Source organism: Brachyistius frenatus, unplaced genomic scaffold, assembly GCF_029030835.1.
Source record: "Brachyistius frenatus isolate BFR_SWC_R1_liver_20210118 unplaced genomic scaffold, ASM2903083v1 Contig_26, whole genome shotgun sequence".
In the NCBI taxonomy this organism is placed as follows: domain Eukaryota; kingdom Metazoa; phylum Chordata; class Actinopteri; family Embiotocidae; genus Brachyistius; species Brachyistius frenatus.
Window position 1 is genome coordinate 4,229,831 of NW_027210625.1, and position 26,047 is coordinate 4,255,877.

General features: G+C 51.5%; 1 long non-coding RNA gene across 1 annotated transcript in view; it reads left to right on the forward strand.

The window, feature by feature from the left end:
- Positions 1-26,047, forward strand: part of LOC138620814 (uncharacterized) — a 34,837-nt gene that overhangs the window by 6,260 nt on the left and 2,530 nt on the right. Inside the window, exon 3 of the long non-coding RNA XR_011310902.1 lies at positions 25,863-25,930. This is a non-coding gene — a long non-coding RNA (uncharacterized lncRNA). The remainder of the gene's footprint in view (positions 1-25,862; positions 25,931-26,047) is intronic.

The following is a 26,047-nucleotide window of genomic DNA, read 5'->3' on the forward strand; positions in this document are numbered from 1 at the left end:
GATTTTCTTTTGTCACGAGAGCGTGAGAAGAAGCAGAAAATGCAGCGGCAGAGTTTGAAGTTAAAACCCGCGGACGACGCGGAGATTTCCGCGAGAGGAACGCGGAGCCGAGCGCCGACGTGCAGAACAAATACTTTTTCCAACCCCACCTGCGTTTAGTCCGTACGGTAGAGGTAGAGCCACAAACTGTAATTAAATCTGGATAGGCGATGTCCACTTTTTGACCCGTATCGCGTATGAATGAGCCGAGAGTTCCAACCGAACCAGCCGGCTGCGTTCTTTGAATTCAAACTACAAGCGAGATGAGAGCAGCTGTCGTGCCTTTGTCTTTTTCCTCCACCTTGAACTGTTGGCTGTTGACTGACGACGCTTTGATAACCAATCGGGGTACTAGGTCCTCCTGAGGGACCCGCTCTCAGGTTGCGTTCAGATGATTTTCACCTGTAGCCGCCGATTGCGGTGAGATTGAGTTTTTATCGTTGTTCGATTTCATCCGTCGTTCGTGTTGACACTTCTCCAGTTAAATTCAAACTGAAGGTGCTTTTTTTTTTTTTTTTTTTTTTAATTTTTGTTCAAATCCAAACGCCTCTCTCATCTTCATCAAGTGTAGATAGTGGTAGTATGAGGCCACACATGCAACCTTCCACTCCCACATAAACAAACCCCAACCTCTCCTCCTCCTCCTCCTCCTCCTTTGATTCTTCGTTGTGTGTTCTGTACATGCCAACAAATCCTAATTGCACCCCACACTCTTTTCTTCCCACCGATGCTGCGCGCGTCGTGCCACCAAATTCCTTGTGTGCTAATTAGGCACGCAACCACGGCGGATACACTCCTGACAGGTGCTGCTGGCCTGCCGGGGTCAAACACACACACACACACACACACACACACACACACACACACACACACACACACACACACACACACACACACACACACACACGACGCGAGAGACAAGGAGAGAGAGAGAGAGAACGCTCGTGCTCGCAGCATTAAAAATAAATGGAGAGAGGAGAATAACGAGAGAGGCAAGACGTGTTAATTTCTAGCTTCCATCTGTTATTACATAAGCACTGCCAACAAGAGAAGAGGAGAGGAGAGGAAGACGGAGAGCCGGAAAAATACCCACAACAACAGCCGTAACCGAAGTCCTCCTGCACTGAAGAAGAATTCCTCGGGGAGGCCGGCCGAGTGGAAATCAGATTGATCGAGCGAACGCACACTTGAAGATTCATCTGAAGGATTTTGCTTCCAAAACAGTTTGAACACATAACCTGGTGTTCCTTCTGCGAAATGTGGCAAAAAAAAACAAAACAACCAACAACAAAGAAAACAAGAAAAGCTTCGACAAATCGAACCTCCGGAGGGAGAAATGTTAAAAAAGTTTTGTAAAAGAGAGGAAACAAAGGAAGAAACAAGTGAATGAGTTTCGCGATTCGTAGGGAAAAAAAAAAAAAAGATCTCTGACTTGTGTTCACAAATCTTTGAACCGGTTGCAGTTGTAAACTAAATGTGATCTTCAGGTAGCGTCGCGCTGGGTTTTCATCCTCTGAAAAGGATGCAAGGAGCTTAAAAAGAGCTTTGCAGGCAGATTTGTTCATCGCTTTCCCAAATGGCTGCCGTTACGAATGAGGTCGCGCTCGACCGCAAAGACAGAAAATGAAGCCGGCAGGTGGCGGTCTGATGTGAAGGAGTTCAAGGGTACCAGTGGGTTGACTTGAGTTTGCCTGTTCTGTATCTGAGGAACATGCATCTAAATATTCATATTCTGTTTCTGTGTTTGTACCGAGGACACGCCGCCTCCTAATTTTGATCAGAATCGACCTCAGCTGTAACTTTGAGATGTGGGGTTTTTTTTGGTGTTTTTTTTCAAGCCCAACATTTTCCATCAGCGTGTTCCAGCCCGATCTGTCCTGTCAAAATAATCCAGTGACAGCGAAGACGTAGCGGCCGGTCACGCAACAAAAACATTTCCCCGTCCGAGGAACAATGGGACGAGCCGAAAAAACAAAGAGCTCCGCGGAGTGACGAGCCGCTCGGGTCCGCGCCGCGTGCTCGGGTCTGGGATCTTTTCCACAGACGCGGCGCTGAGGCGTGTCGATGTCCCGGAGGTGGCGTTTGTGGAGCGAGGTGCAGCAGACAGGAACCCGGCCTTTGTTTTTCAGGAGAGGCCGTGCGAGTGTTTGCCGGGACGGCGCAGATTCTTTCCCAGGGCGGAGGGACGGTGCCGTCAGGATCGTCGCTGCCAGAATACACACCGTAGATCTCGGCAGCATTTCAACACTCCCGCAGTGATATATGCACGCTGGACCGCCGGGAAGCTCAACGGCTCAAAAGCCCGTAGCTGCTGTCTCTGTAATCGGCAGTGTGGGAACGCGCGTTATAATTGTTTGTTCAATTATTTTTCTTGGACGCCGCACCTGAACTTCACCAAGTGAACTCCTGAGGCCGAAGCGCAATTAAGCCTCGCCGACGCCGGCTTAAAGAGCGAGGAGGGACTCGCATAAATACCTTTTTAGCACTCAAGGTAACAAGCGGAGGGTGACAGCGAGAAGGCTCGCAGGGAGCAATTTCCTATTTATTTGTCTTCCGATTTGACCTCTCTCTCGACAAGGTTCCCCGGCTTATTACCGTAGCTGTCCTGCGCTCTAATCGCGGCCCATTACAAGTGTTCGGCGTGCTGAAAGGGCCAGATGTGGGCGAAGGATAAAGGAGGCATTGACGCCCTCGGAAATGTTTAGCGAGGGTCGAGTTTTCACAGATAAGTAGCTCAGATGTTTGCCGAACAACGTAGATAGTGTTGTCTGACCTCCGCCGGCCACTTTAACGAGAGTTTTTGTGCAAAGTGAAGAGCAGAGGTGCGAAGCCGTTTCACACGCGAAGGGAGAAAGTTTACACTTTTCGCTTCGGCGAGGAGAAGTCCCGCAAAGGTTCACGCGCAAGAAAACACGGAGTTCATATTAACTGTGAGAAATGTTCCCACGTACGGCCGTTAACTAAACCGGAACCGGAACCGGCCGAGAAGTACCGCCGAGTCCGCACCGCGGAAAGCCAGAAACCTGCACCTGAAAACCACCCGCCCGTCCGTTCTGGAGCGTACAGAACTTAATTTGAGACGAGCCGAGTGGGGGTTCGTTACAGTGAATCCTCGGGGAGAGCTCGACTGTTTCGCACACCTACCTCCTTGTACGTCAACAGGAAGTCGCGTCCCGTACGTACGACACTTTCCGTTCGAACCTGTTGCACCTGAGGGCCTCGAAGCTGTCACGCTTAATCGCAGGACGCAAACATCATATCAGGGCACCTCGAGTCAGGATCGCTGAAAAAATGTCGTATCCGAGGTGTTCGGGAGCGTTTAATTATCGTTCGGGTCATTCATGAAGTCAAAACTTAAAAAACATCCTCCGATTCCAGCTGATTTTTTTTTTTTGCGCGTGATGTCATTTTTGATCAAAACATTTTGTGGTTTGAAACTATCTGTCGTGCAGCTTCAACCCATCAGATCCCTTTTTGCAGGCTGATCAGTCATACAGTTCATTAGAAAAAGGTTCCTAACATTGAAGAGAATATTTTCAGTACGTTCCACTGAGTTGAAGTGTTTGATGTGATGATCGGACGCCTCGCAGCGGACGTCCGACGAGCGTTTGAGCGTTCGCTCGTTCTGCACACGGAAGCCGGTCGGTGCTTTACGCGGCCCGTCTTCAGTCACACAGCTATCAACCTGGCCGTGCGTACCTTCTCTCCTCCACGCTCGCTGCCCGCCATGCATTATTCACAACCGCATTAAAATAGCGGGCCGGGAGCGAGCGTCGCACGTTAAGGCAGCTGAGTCGGGGAGGTGCCGTCACAACAGCTGAAAGTGTCTGTCACAGAATTATAACTTTTCTTTTTTTCCCATAGTTCCCCGGCAGTGCAGCTGCCTAAATGAGAGGGATTAAGTTAACTCCCTGCTTAGAGGAAGAGCAGGCCCTGGATTAGGGCACTGGGCATGGACACAGAGAGCATTCAAGCAGGAGCCACCGCTTTTTTAAAAAAAAAAAAAAAAAGAGAGAGACGTGGGGAAGAGAGGAAGCAGCGGTGCGCAGCCCTCGCGGGGACCGGCGGCCGAGTTGCTTGAACAAATACATTGACAAGTGTGACGCTGCGCCCGCAACACGGAAAAGGGTGTCAGGGCAAAGAGGGGGAACACAAAAGTTGTGTTTTTTTTTTTACCTCCCCGCCATCTTGCGTCACAACCTCAAACACTGTTTCTCCAAGAAATACGATGACATTGAAGAAACGGGCCGACATTTACAGATCGGCATCTCGATACCGCGCGCTGTATTAACCCTCTGCTCAATGTGAAATGTATTCTTCATATATTGACCTCAAAAATGTTCCTAGCAGTAATTAGTAATAACCAGTGTACCTGTCAGCTGCGGCTCCCTGCGCGAGTAAAGTAATCATTTGGAAGATTTGGATTTAGATGAATGAATGTCTGTTGCCTCCGAATGAAGTAAGACGGTGGCGATTGCGTCCGCGGTCCGCCGAGTAAACCGAAGGAGCTCGGCGTCTGCGGCCGGGCGCTCGGGCGTGCGACGTGTTTCCCGTCACCCGGCTGCGGTCGTCCCGCCCGCCGGAGACGGGCTCGTAGGCGCCACGTGTCACACGCAACACCGGGGGGTGAAAACGCGGCCGAAGTCGGCGCTTAAAACCGGAGGTGCCGTCAAAGAGAGCGAAACGGAGATCTCCCGGATCGCTGCCGTAACTGTCGAAGGAGTCGCGGAGGGGGAATGACGGCGTCGTTGTTTTAGTAGATATTTTGTCGGCGTCCGGACTCCGGAGGTGGTGTCCTGCAGTCGTCGAACGAAAGACCTTCCTTTTCTTTAAAGCTGCACACCGCCGAATGCTGCGGGTTTTAATTTGTGTTTGTTCACTGAATAAAGTCAGTGTCGCACTCCAGGAAAAAAAAAACTCGACGCAGCGGAGGGAAAAGCGAAACAGTTTGAACATAGAGCGGTTCATTTAGTTAATATTGGCCTCAGAGACATAGAAATACATTTTTGAGCTCTTCTTTCGATAAATTGGGCGTCAGAGGTAAACGTGCGCGCACCCTGCTCTATTTCCTGAGGTCTGAAAAGCCCTCCGCAGAGGAGGGGAAAAAAGAAGAAGAAAAAAAGCGCTGGGAAGGAGTGGAGATGAGAACAGGTGGTGAAACAGTGTGAGAAACACGAGGGAGAAAAACAACAGACACCTGCTCGTGAAACCCAACCTGGTTCCTCCATCACATTCCTGCAGAGTTCAGGCTGAGCTGCAGGCAGCGGCTGGGGAGGACGCTCTCCATCTCCGACGCTAAATTACGCCGTGGACATTTACGCGGCTGAGATTACACTCGCGCGCCCGTTGCCGTGTGCGTTTTTAACGGCGGGTTTTGTGTCGGCGGCGAGCTTTTCTTTTTCGGATAAGCGTTTGACGCTGAAACTCTCCTTTGAAGCGTAAACGGTCTCGGCGTCTCCTGGACCTCTGCGCTCCTGCGTTTTACACAACGGCCCTGCTCGTCGCCGTAGAGGAGCAGCCGGTGCAGCTTCACGGCCCCGCGCTTTGGAGTAGAAATGATAAGAGGCGGAGTGCCGGCTTCCCGCTGGAGCCGGCTCCCAGTTTGAGTTTCAGGAGGCGGAGGACCTTCCCCACTTGTGACGATCAGGCTGAAAACTTTCCCGTACAGCCTCAGTCGACCCCGAGCCGTCCCTCAGTCGACCCAGGCCGCTGCATGTCTTTAACGTGGTTTATTATTCCTTCATTTGTCTGCTGCGTGTCCTGTGATTGGAAGGTGTTTTGGGACCACGCTGCGCGTTTCAAACTGATTTACATTGAGCCGAATGTCACGTTAACGGGACGAGTTCACGGTTGAGTTTGTTTTCTTAAAGGTCGGAGACATTTTGGACGGATTGTTTTGGAGCTTATGACCGGAGGCCCTGCTTCCTGTTCTACTCCCGCACATTTAAACGGACTGTTCACTGACAAATGAGACGTCGGACAACGCGTAAAGGCCAGGTGTCACGGCACCGCAGTCCCGCTCGTGGTTTCAACCTGCATCTTTGAGTCAATAATTAAGGGCCCCTGATTTCCTCTGTCTGCTCGTGGCCGCAGGCAGAAGAACCAGGCCTCAGTCACGTCAGCTCCGTGACATCGAAGCGACCGTGACACCGCGCCGGGCCGCCGATGACCGATGCCTTTTTGTCTTCCGCAGTCGGGACGGATCGCGCGGCCGGCGGACGACTGTAATCGGACCGACAGGTGCCGCACACGCGGAAACCGGAAGACGACGACGGGGCGGACCGCTCGGATCACGTGATCGCAGGCCTCCTCGGAGAACAGCGAGCGCGTGAAGAGTTTCACCGTGACGTCACGTGACATTTAGGAGGCGGAACGGCGACCTCGAGACGATCTGCGATCCACACAGGAGACAGCGGGTTTGACATTTCAGAGGGCGTCGCCTCATTTAGGGAAAATATTTTTAAAAAAGACATTTAAGCTAAATTATTAATAACGTGACTGATCCCGATGTTTTAAATATCCTCTCCGCGTGCGATTAGTGCAGCTTCCTGTCGCTCTCCACCTCCGCGGATAGAAAGTGTCGGAGGCAATTTGCTCCAAAAACAACAACTTTTAATATTTTGTGCCGTAAAGCAATCCATCGGATTTTTAATAACGTCTCAATCACTGCGTAAATGTAACGTACAACCTGAAATTCCGTCGAGGCTCTTGTTTGGCGCGCTTCTGCTTTTGTCTCAGAGTTAGTGTCCTTCCTTTAAAGTGAAACGCGTTGGTAAAAGAAAACAAAGAATCGATTTAGTTTGGATGTTAGAAAACGTATTACGCTGCGAGTGTTTGAGAAGTTTTCGTTTGTTCTTTAAAAAAAAAAAAAAAAAAAAAAAAAAACAACGGCCGCGTTACAAAGTGTAAAAGTGACCGGCTCAGTTTTGTGTCACTGACATGACAAGTCGCCTCTGATGTCAAATTCAAACGTCCCTCCGTCATTGAAATTGTCTTCTCGGTCTGTAAAGTCTTCACATCCAGCAGACGTCTTTTGTTCAGTTCATGACGCTCGGTTTGTTTGAGACGCTGTCAGGCTTTGAATTTCTCAGCTTTGTTATCTTTATTTAAATGTTTGTAATAAAGAATGATAGAGAATCTAAATGTACCATAAATGCGTCACGAGTTACCGCAAATAAAACATTCTGCGGTGAGGGGAATATGGAAGGGATGGAGCTGATGTTCGTCTGTTAGAGACAGACAGTAGATACGACTGCACGTTCACCTTGTGATCTTTATGTGTCGTACATATGCACACGAAAGCAGTAGATTGCGCGGGCACGTTGCAATTCATAGCAGCGGCCGCCGCCGCCGCAAAGTGCGCAGTTTGAAGCGCGTGTTTGTATTTTGCTCGGCAAACTTCAGAGGAACTTTGTAGAGCTTTTTGTCATCTGTGGCCCAATTAGCAAACAAATTTCCCAGAGAACAGCAAAAGCGAACGAGCACATATTGTTGTAGGTGGATCGTGAGCTGGAAATAAAGGAGAAGCCCCCCCTCGATGCTGCGCCCTCACACCCCGACCGTTTCAAAGAGCGGCGGCTCGTTTTGTGCCGTCGAATCCCCTCGTCGTTTTATTAGCCGGGCGTCCTCGACGGGCGCCACGCGACCGAATCCCAAATCTTTGCCGCGGCTTCTCGTCTCGAACGCATCTAAGCCGGCGAAGCTCGCGACGGCCCTTCTTCTCCCCCAAACAGAGCGACGGGCCCGGGGCCGGAGAGCGAGACGCGGCTCGGCCGGAGCCCGGGGGAGGCCGGATCCGGTCCGATTTGTTAGAGCTCTCCTTCGTCACTTCTCATCGACGGGGAGGTGGGAGGGGGTGGAGGGGGGGGGGGGGGGGGGGGCTCTAATGTGTTCGCGTCGTCCTCTTCCCCGCATGAGTGTTTTCTGTTTGGCTGCTGTCACTGAAAACAGACACATAAGTACTCGCTCTGTGCCTTCGTGCGCGCGCACACACACACACACACACACACACACACACACACACACACACACACACACACACACACACTCTGTCTGTGAAACACGCTCGGCGGACGCAGCGCTGTGCTCTCCGGGGCTGAGATTTTCCCCTCTCTGTCTTTATCTGCTGGTAAATGTTGACAGACCGCTGAACCCTGATGTCGGTCCGTGACAGGCTGAGCTGTTTGCGGCAGAAAGAACAGAAACAAAAGGGCCTCCGGCGCGGCGGTTAGCCATCGCGGCGGCTCGGCTCGGCTCGGCTCGCGGCGAAAGGACCTCTCGCGCCGCCGTCCCGGCTCCGCCGCGGAGGCGAGCGCTCGGCTGCTCCCGGGTCGGCCCGCTCCGAGACCATTAGGGAAATGGCTGAAGGGTTCTCGCGTTTCAAACCCGGCCGCGCCGTTCAAATTAATGAGGGGATTGTCAGCATATCAGAGTTGACGGGTGTGACGAGCGAGGCCCCGGTACGGATCCGGAAAACAAGAACGCTCGGGACAAAACCGACTCCAGCGGAAACACGGAGGGACTCTTTGGCCTAGTTTGCGCTGCAGTTGGAAACTTCTGGTTTTCTTTTGTGGCGCTTTGACCTCCTGTCTGTCCCTCGGACGGACATGAAGACGCTTTGTTTAGGTCAGGAGAGATCGTTGGTTCAGACAATCACAGTTTCGGGTCGAAACAGAACATTTAGAGAATGAAGGGGCGTTTCATACGCTGCGTACGTATTATTTCTGCGGCCACGTCAGTGTGACTCGGTGCTAACGCGGGAAACAAACACCCGGACACAGATAATGAGGAGCGCTTCGTAGCTTCTCCTCTTTTAGTAGTTGTCGTAGTCCTCGGCTTTCACGCGAACGAACCGGCGTCGGAGCGGGTAGGTACGAAACTGCCCGGCGCGTACGGACCGGGAAAAAAAACAAACGTCTTCGGCGGCCCGGTTTTCAAAGCGAAACGAACTGCGGGGAAGACGGTCCTTCCTTTTTGGGAGGTGTGGAGCCGAAGCGGCGGAGCAGCTCTGGTCTGGCAGCTTCCAGATGAGCAACACGTCCGTGCACCCCGAGACTCAGCGGGACAAAGTGCACACAGACACATCAAACCAGATCCGACGTGACAAAAGCGCCTCTCTCTTTTTATTTTTCCCCGGCCCACCAGCTGCAGCTCGGTCTGCTGCTGCAAGTGTCACAGGCGCTCACCTCTGCTCGTTTGATACGCTTCCCCCGCATCGTTTTTTCCCACCTCTCTCCGCTTCCTGCGGGAGCCGCGTTTCCCCCGGCGAGCCGGAGCGGGGTCACATCTGAGCGAGCCGCCAAACGCGACGGTCCGTGAAGACACAGAGGTGGGGACGGACAATGAGGCGCGGCGCCGGCGGGGTCCCGACCCGCCGGGGCGCCGAGCTTTGACGGTGACAGCGTCTTCCGGCGCGGATGTCGCCCTGACACGTCGGGAGGAACAATGGAGGCCGGGAGCGCAGGATGTAACTGAGCAAATTAAACCGCAGTCACGCGGGCTTCTTTGAATGGAAATGGAAACGCGTCGCGCACCTCCGTATCGAGGCACCGAGCCGCCGGTGTTTCTCCGAAGGAGGAATTAAACGTGTCCTCGGTGTCCTTTCCCGCCCGCGTGCCGCTGAACAAACGCCGCCCGCTGGCTTTGCGTCGGGCCCGGTGAGCGTGGAGGTGTTGAAGTTAGACAACGGGTTCAGGAGAGAGCTTCCCGGTTTCTGTCAGTAAAGATGAAAACGATGATTTGAAATCTGTAAATGGAGGAAACGTGCTGCGCCCGCCCGCCGAAACCCTTCCGATCTGTCCCGTCTGCTCTCTCGCGCGAAGGAAAGGACACACGCGATGTAGTCAATAGACAGGAAAGGCCTGTGACATTCATCTCTGACGTTTGAAATCATGTCTTTTTATGCATAAATACATTTAAAAAAATTATTTTTTAAAAATGCCCATTAAAGCAGACGCATCCAAAATATTCAGGAGTTCAAAATCATCAGCTGCCATTGGAGGATAGTAATCAATGTATTTTTCACCCGCTGTAGGAAAAAGCTCCCGTTAATCGGGTGTCAGAGAGCACGAGAGGAACCGTCCTCCCAGTCGGAGGCGGCTGATTAGAGACAGTTGAACGCGGAGTTAAATGTACGGCAACGATCCCTCGCCCCGCTCCATCTGAACTCGGCTCTCGCGCAGGTCAGTGGACAGTTTTCACAGCGATGATTAAACCAGAGCTGAGCTCATCGTTTCTCCTCCACATCCTGCAGGAAGCTGTTTTCTGTCCACTTGTTTTCCCTCTCTCTCTCCCTCCCTCCCCCTCCCTCCCTCCCTCCTTTCTCCTTCCATCTCGGGGAATTCACTTCACTTTAATTGTTTGACAGTCTTTTCCTGCCTTTACGCCACACGGCCACAGAAGGTGCAGAAGATTTTTTTTTTTTTTTTTCCTCCTTTTTTGAGGCATTAATAACATTCCGCTCGACTGATTCCCCGGGGCACAACCTCATTATGGCTTATAGGCAGAAAAAATAAACTGTCTGTACCGCCTGGCAGCTTTTTCCCCCTCCTTTTCTCTGAGAACTGAGGAGTCGGTGTAAAGTGGCTGCTTGTAAAACAGTCTCCTCGTTGCTAACTAAAACACATGTCTGGGGTGTTATCTGTTTCCGTGGCAGCTGCTGTTGACGGCAGTCTGCACTGGGTGGCAGCACTGTGGGCGACTCACAGAGGAGACGGACTCCGAGCGGAGGACAGGCACGGGTTTATAGACGAGGTCTTCACAAATCCTCTTTTTATTGTAATGATTATATCCCAAAAAATAATAATAATAACCATAATAACTGGATCAATTACAGCTGCGGTGAACGATTGACTGATGCGCAGCACCGATCGGATCGAATGATAAAGCCTTATTTACCTTCACGTGCAGAAATGATTCACAGGGATGATTGAAACTCGTAACAGAAACGTGAAGATCTACTTCCTAGATATGCACTGCAGCTTTCTGTCTTCATCTCCGGTGGTTAATGTTGATCCCTGTGGGCTCATAGAGACGCGATCCTGACTTCTTCCCTGAATGAAAGATGAATACATAGATTATGTTTTATCTGGATGCAGCGGAAGTGGATATGCGGCACAAATAAATGATACATTTTACAAATAAAAGGGACAGCTTTCATCTCGGAATGTGTGAAAATCACCTGAAATTCAATAAGAAGCGACAACATTAAATAAACCTGCAGAATCGCTTTCGGTTGCGATCTTAAAAATGCATTTAAATATCATTTTGTGTGCAGATATTTGAACTTGAAAAACATGCGGGGAGGATGCTTCTTAAATACGAGCTGTTAGAAGCAAAAAGGAAATACAAATCTGGAAAAATATTAGTTTAGTAACAAAGTAAATGAACACGTATAGATATTTGTCTTTACCTTGGTTCTTCTGCATTTAACGTAACAATAGTTATGAAATATGACACGTTTATTAGACAGTAAATAAATCGGTTAAACTACAACATTACAGTTTCTACTTTAATTTCACTGACATTTTAAGTGCGGCACTTTTACTTGTAATGAAGTCGTATTACTACTTTTACTGAGATCAAAGATTTGATTACTTGAAACTGAAGACCATATAACACCGTAAACATCAACAATATTATAATGATGTTGTGTCATCGTTCCTGCCGCATCCTAAAAACCTCTGAACTTTGTAGAATTGAAGGACAAAGTCGTATTTTACTAAGGTTCGTTAAACGCGTTCGGTATCTGCGTTGAAGAGGTGAAACCAAACGGTACGAGCACACAGTCGGTCCGAAAACAAACACGGCCCTCAAAGTACAAAGCGAGAGGAGTCAAATGAAGATTTTAAATCGCATCTAATCATCCGAGGGCAGAGGAGGCGCTTCATCTCGTATTCAAACTGGAAGACGGCCAGTCGTCGGCTGCCGGACGCGCAGCGGTCCGAGGTCAGGAGTCTCGGCCGGAGGTCGGCCGGGCGGCGGCGGGTGGAGTCGGAGAGCTCGTCCTCGTTTTGACGCTCCCTGGTGAAATGTGCCGCTCGAACACCGGAGAGGCCGACGCGCGGAGGCTTTGAATTTCACAGTGAAATATTTCAACCCCTCACGCGCCTCCCCTCTGAGTCCCAAACGAAGACGTTGTTCGTTTAAAGTTGTATTTTAACGCAGCGATCCTCCGCCGTGACCTCGTGGAATAATGCGGAGTTGTTATTATTACATTATTCTGACGGCGAGGACGCGCGGAGACTCTTCCGATCGGTTCGGTCCGTTTCAGTAAAACATCTCGTTGCAAAACTTTTCCTCGAGCGATTCGAACGGCCGGTCGTCGAGACGACGCGACAGCTGCGGAGCGACGCTCTCTCCTCCTCCTCCTCCTCCTCCCGCTCCCGAACGAACGTTCGACGTGAAGCAGATTTAACGTCTTTGTTGTCCCGCGTCGTCGTACCCGTCGCCGTTTTAGCGCCGCGTTTCTGAAAGCTCCTCCCGCTCTCGATTTATATTCATTCGGTTAAATTAAGGGCCGGGTTTGTCGGGAGACGAGTCGAGCGTCGATACGACTTCAATCAGCCGGCATGAATTTCAGGGAGCATCCGGGCAAGGTCTGCATCAAATCCCACTAATGTGCCTCCCAAATTGCAGTTATTGAGTGAAGGCTTGTAATTAAAGGCAGGTTCACATCGATGAATATGGGTTATTTAGCTCAAAGGATAATTTCTGGCGATGCTTTACATAATCCTTAAAATATACAAGGAAGCCCTGCTCCCCAGGAAAAAACATAAATTAATGGGAAAGCTAATGGACATGTTGATGGCATTTCGGTAAACCTAATAAGAATTGATTCGCGGTTGTGAGAACATTTTCATTCCTCAAACCTCCCCCGTGCTTTACATGTGTAATGAACCTGCCTGAGCATTGATCAGAAACAAAAATCGGAGGAGTAAATCTTCTTAAAAAGCCCGTCACCCTCCCCTCCCCCCCTCGTCCGCCCGGGCTTTGTCCTGGCAGCAGGCCGGCCAGCACTTACCGAGGCGCTATATGTCTCTTAAATGACTAAATTGCCTGGCGGCCCCCGTGCCTTTCTCCACCGGCGATGGTTCGCGGGCATTAGCCGAAAGTTTTTCCCGCAAATATTTAATCCTCGCCGTGACTGACAATGTTGTCAGACCTCCGGACGGGTTTTACGCCGTTATTACAAGCGCCGCTCCGTCCGTGGCACTTTGGATTATTCAAGATTATGTTGTAATCCCTTTAATCCTCATTGCATTAAGATTTCAGTCAAAATACCGCAACAGTAAAGTAGCACTCAGAAGCAACGAGGTCTTAAGCAGGCGTCACGACCGGGCCTCGGTTTCCTCCCCGCTCCTCTTTATTTGTCCCGCGCTCTTCTCCGCGTTGTCAATAAGCCGAGCAACAGATATTTGCTTTTGACAAACCGCAACGAGTTATTCGAGGCCGCGGAAGCCGTCTCCAATCACCGCGGAGGAAAAACACATATTTACCAGCTGGCGGCGGCGAGGCGAACCGAGGCGAACCGAGGGCGGGCCGCGTTGGCCAGCACGCCGAGCATCCGAGTTTCCCCCGGCCTGAACTTTTCCGACGAAACGTTCGTCTCCGGCGGCGCGTCCCGCGGTTCCCGTTCAACCGTTTCTCCCCCGACCGACGTTCTCCCGCCGCTCCGTGCGGCCCTCGTCTCGCCGGAGATCCTCCGGCGGACCGTCCGTCTGCGTCCGCGAGCTCCGTGAATAAAACAACGTCCGACTTTTTAAAGCGGGCCTCGTTCACTCGCATCTGAAGAAGGACATTAATCTGCGGGAGCCCCGACGGTGTCGAAGCAGACGTGTCGGGACGCGTGCGTTTGAGGTGATTGTGGATCTTCACGGTTTGATGAAGAGCATCGTGTGCCTGAACTGGCTCGCCGGGTATCGCTCTATTTTAGGCCCGATAATAGTAAATAATAATAAATAATCCACTTTATTTGCTGCGGAAAACGATGAGGTGGAATTATTAGAAGTTATTGTCACGATGATGCGGAATGATCGCTGTCAGGTTTAGCAGAAAATGAGGGAAAAGCTTTTAAAGCAAGCCGTCTAACATCACCTCACAGTCATAGAACAAACCGTTTTTAAGATCAAAAATGAACTTGGACGCTCAAGTTTTTCCCTTTTCTGCACAGGAAGTGCTCGTTGCTCAAATTGTTTTAATATTGAAATAAATTTGAATTAAGGTTGAATATTTCAGAGTGAACTTCACTGAACGCGTACAATTTACACCGCGGAAGTCAGTTTATTTATGCCGCTTTAAAAAAAAAAAACAGTTTTCATGAAAAAGTAAAAGTAGAGTTTGGAAATCTTGTAAATTGTAAGTTAAACTTTGATGATGTTTGACTGCAAGAAAAGATGTAAGGAAATCGGAGGGTTAAAGTCAATAAATGTATCAAGTGCCAACGTGAAGGAAATTAAATCTGGTTAAATATAAGATATATAAATTTCAAAGTAGAGCTACTCTTTTTTTCCTGACCCCAGTATTGATCAGTATTGGATGAGAGCTTTCAGTTCCGACTTAATGATTATTTCTTAAAAGTCCGGTGAACAGTTAGCCGCGCTCGGCGTGAGGTCACGTTCCCGCTGCAGCCGACCGGCCGTTTCCTAATCTGCTCCGTTCTTCCTGTTTTTATCGGCGCCGACATGTTTTCACCGGCGCTCCGAGGCACGGGAGGGAAGATTTTGAACAGCATCGTCCTTAATGCGATCACTGCCGCTCCGCCGGTCCTCCCCGACCACAAAGAGAGAACCCGCTCTGCCTCCTCCGGCTCTTTTCTTCCTTTTCGCCTGATGCGGAAGACGCCGGAGGACGAGATATCGTAGAGGAGGAGAGACCTCTGACGGAACCAGGCCGGGTGGGTGGGACGGGACGGGACGGGACGAGACGAGAACAGCATCGAGAGACAATCGGCAGCAAATACCGGGCAGGTTGATGAGGCCAAGAGATACCCGCAGAGAGGGGCGAGAACAGACCGAGAGGAGAGAGAGAGAGAGACACGTTCGGGGATGTTGGTCAATGCGCAACTTTTAACGAGTCCGGGTCCTCCATCCGTCCTCCATCCGTCTCGGCCGAGTCACTGCACGAATTTAAGATTTGATAATCGTCTGGTTTCGCTCTGTGGCCGATTATAAAAGTAGTTTTCTGTCGCTTTAAATGTCAGTCACAGTTTGATGTCAATGTTTCTTCACAACAGGGATTAAAACACAGGCTGCATGGGATCGGTTACAAAATGCAGTCGACAGGAGAAAGACAGAGAAACCGGCGAGTTCGATCCACATTTAGGGGCGTCAGATCTTTACTTCATTTTGACCTGTCTTTACGGAGTCCGTACTTGGTGTCCTTGAAAAAGACAGTTTTGGGACATCGGGCGCTGCCTTCTTTCTCGGTTTCTAAATCTGCGTTTTCTCCGTTCAAAGTAAAGACGTCTGCCTTGAAATGGCGCACGTACGGTGTAACGGCATGTGAAATGTATAGCGGAGCGGCAGCGACGCACCGCGGGGGGCCGAGGGATCGGAGCCACCCACACTGAGAGAACTCTGAGACTCTTCTGTAGATGCCCTAAAGTTTGCTTCACTACCTCTTTTCTCTTGTGGCCTTTTGACTTTGCAAAACAGACCGAACGTCAAGAGTGGACTGCGTGGCAGGATGTCTGACTGTGTGCGTGGGGGGTGGGGTGGAGGGGGGGTGAAAGTAGGTTACAGTTTGCTTTTAGGACATGTAGCTAACCCCCTGACCCCTGGCTTGAATCCTGCTCCCAGACCCCTTGAGCAGCAACAAACACACACTTCTCCCTGCCGGCCCGCGGGACTCGGTTGCCGGTGTCAGAGTGCACGGGCAGCCCGCAGAAGCTTTCACATAGCGGCAACACTCAAACGGCCGCCCGGCCGTCCCTCCTCCTCCTCCTCCTCCTCCTCCTCCCCGAACGCCGCCCTACAGATGTGTTTTTCCGCAGCTTGTCCCCAAACTCTGTCCTCGTAACGGCCGTCATCGTCGTTGTCGCCTCGGTCACGTCGCAGCGAGCGAGCGGCCGCCGCGCGCCGGCTCGGACGGTTGAGTCAGAGCTGCGGCGAAGCCTCTGACGGTTTGCCTTTGGACGACCCGGATCATGTTGACAAAAACAACAGCGGCGGTTGCACCTCAGAGACACAGAAGTTACCCTGAAAAACGTCCCCGTGATTCGGCTCGGGGCTCAGACTGACATGAAGACGATGATCGAGTGTGTTTGTCCCCCGCGCGTCCAACCGCACACAGTCCAGCTTCGTGTTGAACTCCATTTATCCTCCATTTTGTAAAGCATCAGTCCGACTGATTCGGTGCTGATGAACCAAACTATTTATTGACGTGCAGGAAAACTTCGGTTCTTCTTCTTCTTCTTCTTCTCGCTGCATTTGAAGCGTGAATATGTTTTGTATTTATTTGTGTTAGTATTTGTGCAATATTTAGAATATAGTTTTGTGTCACTTAACTGTGGAGGTGTGTTTTGTCCCATTTTTGTGGTAATGCTGCGTTCATGAGCAACTGGAAAGTTTGATTTTGACCTTTTGATTTAATTAGAGATACAGGTTGATATTTATTGACTGGTTTATATAAAATATGTTTTTTATGGTGTTCATTGAAGTGTGTCAGGAGCAGTTGTGTAGGAAAGACGTATTATTTGTCGGGAGACGGAGCAGTAAGGCCGCGGCGTCGAGGAGGTTTTTCTCTGAAGGTGAGAGCTCGAGCTTCGTCTGCAGTCGTGACTTCTTCTTTTTTTCTTTTCTTTTTTTTTTTTTTATCCCCGGCGATTTCAAGGGAACGCTTGCGTAAAAGGGGCGAGACGTTCCCGCCAGCGCACTTGTGTTTCTTTTCCAGTTTATACGAGGCGCAGCACACACACGCCATAACACAGAAATATTTTGTCAACAGGCATATACAAAGCGCTCCGCGGGCCACAGGAGAGCCCCGAGAGTGTGTCCAATGTTTTTAAGAGGTCGGTTCTGTGTTAAAAACAATGGGCAGTTAAAAAAAAAAGAAGAAGGCCCCCCCCCTCCCCCTCGCCCGGAGGAGAGCGGCCACTTTCGCCGAGTGTTTACACATGCTCAGCTGGATCCGTCGGACCCCACCTCGCCGCCGACCTGCGCCGCCGTACAAATAAACAGGAAGGCCGCAGGCGCTTGGACGGAGGCCACGCTCATAATTCACCAAAAGCAGCGTATTTTACAGACACTTTGGTGCGGCTCCAGCGAAAGGAATAAACTGTTAATCCATAAAAGGGCGCGCTGGTTATGCGATACAGCACTTAGGTGCCATCTGAAGGCTCCGCGTCCTTTAAGCAGCCGGCAGATCTGGATGGAAGTTTAAAGAGGACTGTCAACAATAGAGATCGTATAACACGGCTGTTTGTCAGAAGCGTATTTATACGAAAGTTGTGAGAGGGGGAAAAAAAGAAACGGACCTTTTATAGCAGAAAGTACCGGAATGTAAAAATGTCCAAAACAGCTGCGGCTCAATGAAGTTCGCTCCACAGAAAGAATATTCCCATCAAGCGCCGACCGTTTCCACACGCCGGCGTGCAGCGTGTTGAAACGTGACACCTTGACGATTGACACGAAGTGTTTATCTCGTTAGCGAGAAACAAAAGCGGGAAATTGGCCCTAGAGCCGCCGTTTGCAGACGCTTCGAGCCGAGCGACTCCTTCTCGCGCTTTCTTCACCCGAGCAGCCGAACCGTGCCACAAAAGAGAAAACCGTCCAGATCTTCTGCGCTGCACTTAAACGCTCAAACGAACATGAAAAGCAATCTTCAAAAGCTATCTTTATCCCTCTGCAGTTTGAAGTGCCGAAATTAAAGTTGCATACGGATGCCATCGAGACGCGAGCCACTCGGGGAGATTAACGACAACACGAGGCACCCGCGCGTTCCTAAACCGTGCGCGTCCCGCTCGTATCCCCGCCGCAGCTGACGGGCCCGACGCGTCCTCGCAGATCGGGCCGCGATAATCTCAAATCGCCTCTTTTCAAAGATGTCTAAATCCGGGCCGGGTTACGGCGCCGCCGGAAACCCTCCGAACCGAAGCGCCCGTCGCAATCGGACCGACGTCGTCCGAACAAAGTCGAGGCCTCGCGGTCCGCCCTAAGGAGCCCGTCGCAGTTGTAGATCATCCGTTGACGTTTCGTAGATTAGGAAGAAGCTAATCGATCCGCGTAAGAGTTTTTACAAGTTCAAATTCACGTAGGGAAGAGGTTTTAAAGCGGTAACTGGTGTCGTTAAATTGGTACGATTCGTTACGGCTTTCTACAACATTTCAGTCAGTCCAAAAGAAACGCGTTTTACGCACGACGAAAAGAGTCGGCGCAGAAAGTAACCGCGAAGGATACGAGTCTTCGTCGTCCTCGTCGACTCCCGACCGGCGATGACGAGCGTCCCGACGGGAGTCCGCAGCGGAAGGTGCGCGCCGCGGGAAATATTTCACAAGGAGGGAGTCTTACAAAACGCACCTCTTCTGCAATCCAAACAGGATTTTCATCTAAACTGTGTACACAGCCACAACAGTTCAGCTGCAGCGGCTCAGGTCTGAGCTCACTAATATGGCAGGCAGCATCGATATCACTCAAAGAGCCCAAAGTAAATACAAGCCGGCGACTCGTCCGAGGTAACAATCGAGGTTGTGTACGGTACGACGGAACGCCACAGAACCCCATCGAACGCTACTTCAAATATTTAGATTTCTTTTCGGTATAAATATAACAAGAGAGTTTCGCAGCCGTGGCATTGTTTGGAGGGCCGAGGAAGCCGCGCGTTATAAATGAGGCTCGGTGACAGGTGGCCGCGCAGAAGCGAAGAGCGTCGGGGCCGGAGGTAAACAGAGCGGCCTCGGTGCGTTCGGAGGCGGCGCCGGCCGCCGCCGCCGCGGCATATTTCTCCGCGGTCGCGAGTTTTATTACCTCGGTCGGGCCGCGGAGGAGAAGTCCCCCCGCGCGGCGGGAGCGGCTCTGGAAACGCGACGCCGACGCGTCGTTTTAACTTTGGCTCCGATGCGCGGGGTCACGACGCCCGACCTCCCGTCCCCGTCCTCGTGACGAGCAAGCGAAAAGCGCCGCCGTCTGTTCGGCCGACCTCCCTCCGGAGCGGAGGTCGGTAATTGCTCTGCGCGTCGTGAAGAGGCGCGAGGACGGAGCCTTTTCTTTCCGAGGTCGGGGCCGCGTCACATCAGAGGCCAGACTTTGAAGACACGCGCACTTAAAGCTCGCGCGGCGGAGATGGTAAACACGTCGAGATTGGCTTTAGGAGGAGACGAGCGAGGTATCAAAGCCAGTTAATTTTGCCAGTTAGGAGAATCTGTCAGCGCTTAGAAAGCCTTAAGGAGGAGGACGCTGTCGACTTAAATACGACGTGACGCGTCCACGAGCCACGACCGACCATCTCCATCTCTGAGGATCGCACGCGCGCTGGACAAATTGTCTTTTTGTGGCTCGAACAGCAGCAGAATCGCTTTAATCAGTCGTCCCCCGTCCCCCCCCCAAAAAAAAAAAGAGATTTAACTCGCTTAAGAAAATGAGAAAAACCCTCTTTAATGCTCCTCGCTGCCGCTGGAAGGAGGTTCATTAAGGTTTGATGTGACTGGATAATCACCCTTCAAAATACAAGCAGCGCTGGTAAACACGAATTACCGGGGGAGGGGGGGAACTCCGCAGCAGGACCTCATTTGTAATGCAAAACTTTAATACTCACGACTGAAGAGGCTCGACGTGCCGAGGTGTAATGTCAGCGATCGATTGATCGGCGCTCGGGTGTCTCGCGTCAGACCCCATTGACATTCTCTCGTCTTACGATGGAGGGAACTCGTTATATCTGTTTACGGACGAGAATTCCTTGCTCGTCTCCTTCTTCTTCTTCCCCCCCTTTTTCTGGGAAGGAATCGTAACGGATCTACCGGCGTGTCAGCCGCGGCTCAGGCCGGTGACTGTAAGTGCAAACGGGATTGATCGGTCGCCGTGACGCACACCTCAAACGCACACACACACTCTGGACTGGGTTTGTTTTCAGGCGTTTGAGGGACACAGCTGATGATTTTAGGATGAACAGGACCGGCCGGTGTTTCTGTTATTTTGACTGAGGTTAAATCACAGAAACGTGAGCGAGGATTTGCTCCATTAACTCTTCAACGATGCCGCATCTTTGTTTCTGGACTCTTGTTTTGTAGTTCCGTATTATTTACAAATTGTTTATTTCTTTCAGCTGATCTCTTTAATATCTGGTGATTCCAAACCGTGGCGTTGTCGACCTGCAGTTTGTCACGCCTCTAAAACACTCTCTTCGTATGTATTTTCTCAAAACAAACTCCCAAACACCCGCAGCGAGCGCGCATGTGTTGTTAGGTGACCATCCCCTCCTCGAGGCCCCCTTACCCACACACACACACACACACACACACACACACACACACACACACACACACACACACACACACACACACACACACACACACACACACACACACACACACACACACACACACACACACACACCCCGCCCCGCCCGGTTCATCGCTCTCAGCGGGGTTATTGATTGTGACGTGCTGGCGGCGCACCTTCCCAGTCGCCTGTCAGACAGATGCAGGCTGGCAGGTCCGGTCGCCCGCCACACCCCCACGGCTCCCGCACGGCAGGGAGTGTGTGTATGTGTGTGTGTGTGGAGAGGGTGAGGGGTGGAGGGTGGAGGGGAGCACAGAGGGAGAGAGACAGCTGGCGGGGGCCCGGCCCTCCACGTGTCCCCTCTCTGTCCCCGCGGAAGGAGAAGGTGAACCTCGATTCCTCTGAGCCGCTCCGGTCTGCGTTGCTGTCGTCGTGGCAACAAGGTGAGCGCGGGTCAGCCTCCGTCCGAGGCTCATCAGGTCCGTCACAATGGATCCTCTGCGCCGTATCAACCCTGAGCTGAGCTGCCCCCTCGGGGCCGCAGCGAAGCGTTTCGGTGTGTGCGCCGCGTGACTGTCGCGTTTAGTACAACAAACCCTCCCCTCCCCTCCCCTCCCGGACACCCAAACACACACACACAGTCGACAGACTTTCCATAAAATAACACCACCGTTTGTTTCTGACATCGGCTTATAAATTTATATTCAATCAGGTCCCATTAAGTGTTCCTTTGTGTTACAGAGTTGAAGCGGCTCGTTCCACGAATCGGAAACGACCTCACTTCTCTACCGAACACTAATTTTAGATTTCAAGATGTTCAGATCTGTTGTTGTTGTTTGAAGCTGTTAACATTTTGAAAACATTTTAAAGCTGTGGCGGAGCTTCTCGCGTCCTGTCGCGGGCGGACGATGTTGTAGTTTAGGTGGAGTTTAAATGTGCAGCTGAAATCTTTTGAAAGCGGTCTCGTTGGTCCAAACTCAACAGTTAATTCGAAGCCCCCGTGATTGCGAACAGAAGTTAGTCGTCGGTGTGTTAAAGCTCTCGCCGCCGCGGCTGAGAGTAATAACCAGCACGTGTTGGGACCAGCCCGAAATACTAAATGGATCATAAGTAATAATCACCCCCGGGGTTGCAGACAATAACCCCCCCCGCCCCCCCTCTCCCCTCCGGTATCTCCATTCATTCGTCTTGGAAAAAGGAAATTACTAAATCCAATACGGTTGGATAAAAATCTGGCCCGTCTGGATCGGCCGCTGCAGGATAACGCGGCCTGATAACGCCGCTCGTTTCCGGCCGCGCGCCATCCGTCATCCGGGGGTCGCCGCGCCGGTCAAGCTGTCTGTGGCTCCAACGGACGACCGCAGCGGTTCAGCCGCCCGACGCGCCGCCGAGGCCGCCGAGTCTAGTTGTTCCGAAAGTGTCCGTTCTTTGTTTTTAGCCGCTTTTTTTTTTAAGTCGGCCGAGGATCTGAAACGGACGTGTAAGATGACAGGATCTAGTTTAGTTTGTCAACGCGTCGCTCATCGGTTCAGCCTTCGCTCCCTGCTTCGTACCGTCTGAAACCCGATGTCCTGTCGATGTGACCTCTGACCCCTGCGGGCCCCCCCCTCGAAGCATCGCATCTGTTTCTCTCGTCAGCGATTGACAACCTGCGGCGCTCGTGTGACAGAGCGCGCTGATTAAAGGGAGACCGGACCTCGGTCACGTTCGATAAACTTTGCGGGACTCGAGCGACGGGTCGGGAACCACCGCCGGGTGACTTTCTGGGCTTCCTGGTGTCCGAGTTTTGTTCCCGTTTGGGCCGTTTGTGCCGTGACCTATGACAGTTTTAGTTCCGCCGTTTCCGATGAGAGTACCGGCGATGTGACGCGCGAGCCCCAACAGAGGACACGCGGCGACGGATGTAATCCGGGTTCAGAACCGCTTCCCGCCACACGTTCCTGAAATCGCCCGCTGGATGTTTCCTTCGGGTCCATCGGGAGGTTTCAGCTCCTGCGGTCCTTCGGCTTCTTACAGCGGCGGGAAGCTGCGCCAGGCTGCGGCGTGTATAAATAGGACACAGAAATGAATACTAATCGCCCATTACGAAGCAGATTTGCTTAACAAGTCTCCCTCCGCGGCCCGAGGGAGAACAGGATGTGTCGTCTTTTACTTAAGGTGGCGCCCGACCTCCGAACGACCCGCCGATAAAGAGGGACAAATGTCGCTGCTGTTAACGAGCCGAGGGCGGCGGAGATCGTGAGGGAGGAAGGTGTAAATATCGGGACGCCGTCGGAGACGACGGTCCGAGGGAGCGGAGGAAGCGGGGGGGAGGCCGCGCGCTTCGGTTCGTTTATTTCAGCCGGTGGACGGACAGGACGTGGCGTTTTTTTGCAGTTTACGGATTCTCGGGATCTCGACACGACGCGCCCGTCAATTGTAAACGACACTGAACCGATTTCAGCGATGAAAGTTGTAGTCGACGCGGCGATTTCATTTTTTTCCACGACGCGGCGTAACGGCAGATAAAACGCCTTCTCCGTGCGCAGCGAGTCCGGATCCCCGCCGCCGCCTCCTCCTCGGAGGGTTATCCTGCGGTCCAACCCCCGCGCGGTTTGTCCGGAGAGGCCACCCCGGTCGGCCGCCGGGGCTCCGCGATGCGCCCGTCTGGATTCCATCCACGTCCCCGCCGCAGCGTTTCAACAGACACTTCATGTCATACTTGTTTACGGCTCTCTCTGGAGATCTCAAGTTCAAAATGCATTTTTAATTCAAAATTAAGCCAGAGAAGAAGAAAGAGGAGGAGAGGGGAGGAGAGGGTGGGGTGGGGGGGGTATTCCATGTTCACTTTGCTACAGTTTGACAAACATGACCTCCCCTCGCCGGGGCGGAGGGATTATGTGGAACAAAAGTTGGCCCACTCGCCGTACCAGGGCTTAAGGCTACTGGGGCGACAGATTAGAATATCTTTCACCCTCTGGAGGAGATAAGAGAGACACAACCATCAGGAAACATAATGAACTCCTGATCTCCCTGCACCGGAGAGCACGTGTGGAGTTGAGATTCATAAATCTTCAAAACAGTAATGCAGATTTGTGCACTAATGCTTAAAACATGATGTGGGTTATCAGAGGTTGGAGAGCCTCCCCGCTCATTGTCTTTTTCCTTTCCGAGGAGTCCGCTCTCGGCTCAAACACGGTCCGTCGCCGCGTTTCTTATTATCCCGGATAATTGCAAACATGTCAGACGTGTCCCGGCGCGACGTCCTCCGACGCCGGCGTGTCGGCGGGCCGCGCGGCCGCGGCGACACGGCGATACATCTCGGCCTCTCCCGCTCTCAATTAGCTCCCGGCGCTCCAGGTTAATGGAACTTTTGATTGGGGGAAACTCCGGTTTCCCGGACGCCCGGTTTCCTCGTAGACGGGACGCGCGGGGGGGTCGACCTCGTCCTTATCTGCCGCTGCCGCCTAAACGTACCCGCTGCCGCTTCACTCGATGACCGAAGAGCAGTTGTGACCTCGACAGCGGGTATTAGAATATATTATAATACGTAACAAACGGCATATATGGTACAATATGTAATACGAGCTTCGGTAACGACACGACGATGATGCCATTCCTTTCCGGAGCACGTCGCTCTTTACGTGTACATAATGACGAGGGGAACCAAATATTTGTAGTACCTTACTGTGAATACAAGTATCGACACACGACGTGGTTTTATTTATTGCAATCGGCCGGTTTGTCGGAGGACATTTTGCACCTCGGTCGTCATCCAGTCGAAATGCAACAATAGAACCTTAATATTCGATCTGATGTAGGAAACGGCGTTGAAGCTGCAACTCGGAGTCCGCGTGTCCATCTTTTAAGACGCCTCATTTCACAAGTCAAATGTTGAGCTTGGAGGTTTTAAACACGACAAAGAGCAACGAGAGCGTTGAATCTTTATTGAACTTTAGATAAACTTGAGTCGTGTTTTTAACGTTGCATTTGAATCCACGACACAAATGGATCTAATGCTCTGCTTGCTGGTGAAAAGCAATTCGAGGGTTTAGCTTTAAATCTGAGCAACAGCGACACCGACCGAGTCTATTGGTTTTTTGAAGGCAAGTTTTTGTTTGTGTTGAGGAGTTCTGGCTGCGACCTCCGGGTGGCGGCAAAGAGCGGAGACGGCGCCGCCGTTACGGATGAACGTGTGCTTTCATGCGATTTAAGAGATCTACGGACCTCAGTGCATTTTGGCGAACTTGTGTTTACTACAAAACTCCTTTAATCAGCTGCCGTAAACAATCAGGCGTGAGCAGCTTCATCCGGGACACGGCCGGTTTCTGAGAGGGGAGCGACTCGGCCGCGAGGTCGGAGAGATTACCGGACTCTCGGTCAGCATCCCTCCGCGCAAACCTCCTCCTCCTCCTCGCTCTGGAGCAAACGCATCAGTGAGTCTCACTGCAGCTTGTTTGCGGCCATGTTGGAGGCAAGGTGACAAGAGCAGCACAAGAGAAACATTCCTGTGATTTCCAAACAGAGCTTAAGGTGGAATTGTTCTCGGGAGGGTGGTTGGGGGAGAGAGGGGGGAGGGGGGGGGAGCTGCCTGCCACCTCTCCTTCTTCTTCCCCTGTTTACCTAACTGGCCAAAAAAAAAAGGGGGAGACTTCACCCACACACACACACACAGACAGAGCCCTCCTGAGGAATGGCTGGCGAGCGGGGCAGAAATGCGCCTTGACAATCTCCCCTTCCCTCCGGCAGCTGGATGCCAGAAACGAGCGCAGTTTCTTCTGAGAGATCTTTTACCGAAGATGCCAGGGATTAAGAAAGAAAAGACTGCAGGACACGGCCGTGTCACCTAACATTAAACAGCCCTAAACTCTCCGGTTATGAGATACTCTGCGCAAAATAGGTCAGGCGGGGCGAAATCCCACGGCAAAAAGAGACGTTTTGATTTCTTATCTTTTTTTGCGTGCGCCTTTTCCTCGGAGCTGCGCGGCCTCCGGACGCATCGTGGTGCTCGGCGCCTTCGCACACAAAAAACAAATTATATTCACTAAAATGTAAAAAAAAAAAAAAAACATGGAAGAGGTTTAAGAAGTTGTGTGTTGTAGATGTTTTGCTACAAGGTGGAAGAAAACTTGAGCTGAACTGAGATCCGAATGTGTTTTGTGTTTATTCTTTCTGCGGTGTTTGGACGGAAAATATTTGGGTGTTCAAACTGCCCAATGACAAGTTTAGTTTCCGTCACGGGTGTCAGAGCGTACAAATAATATTGTAAACGTTTACTGCGAAACTCCCGAGTTGCTTCTTTGTGTCATTTCTGCACAAAATAGGGTTTTTGATTTGAAGTATTTGTAGATTCCTATTTTGTATGAAACCAAATGTAACTTTTCTGCTTCCTGACTGTGCTTTTGCCCTCAGGTCTGACCAGGAACAATCCAGGAAGACCCACCGAACTCTGGCCTGAAGAGAGGCGGCTCATTTAATCTGTAAGTCAAGAGTTCAGAGAGCGTTTGTAATGGAGTCCAAACCAAGTCCGGAGCTCTTTTACGCGAAGGTTCTTCTGATCTACGTCGATAAGTTAACTCGCAATAAGTTGAGCGCTC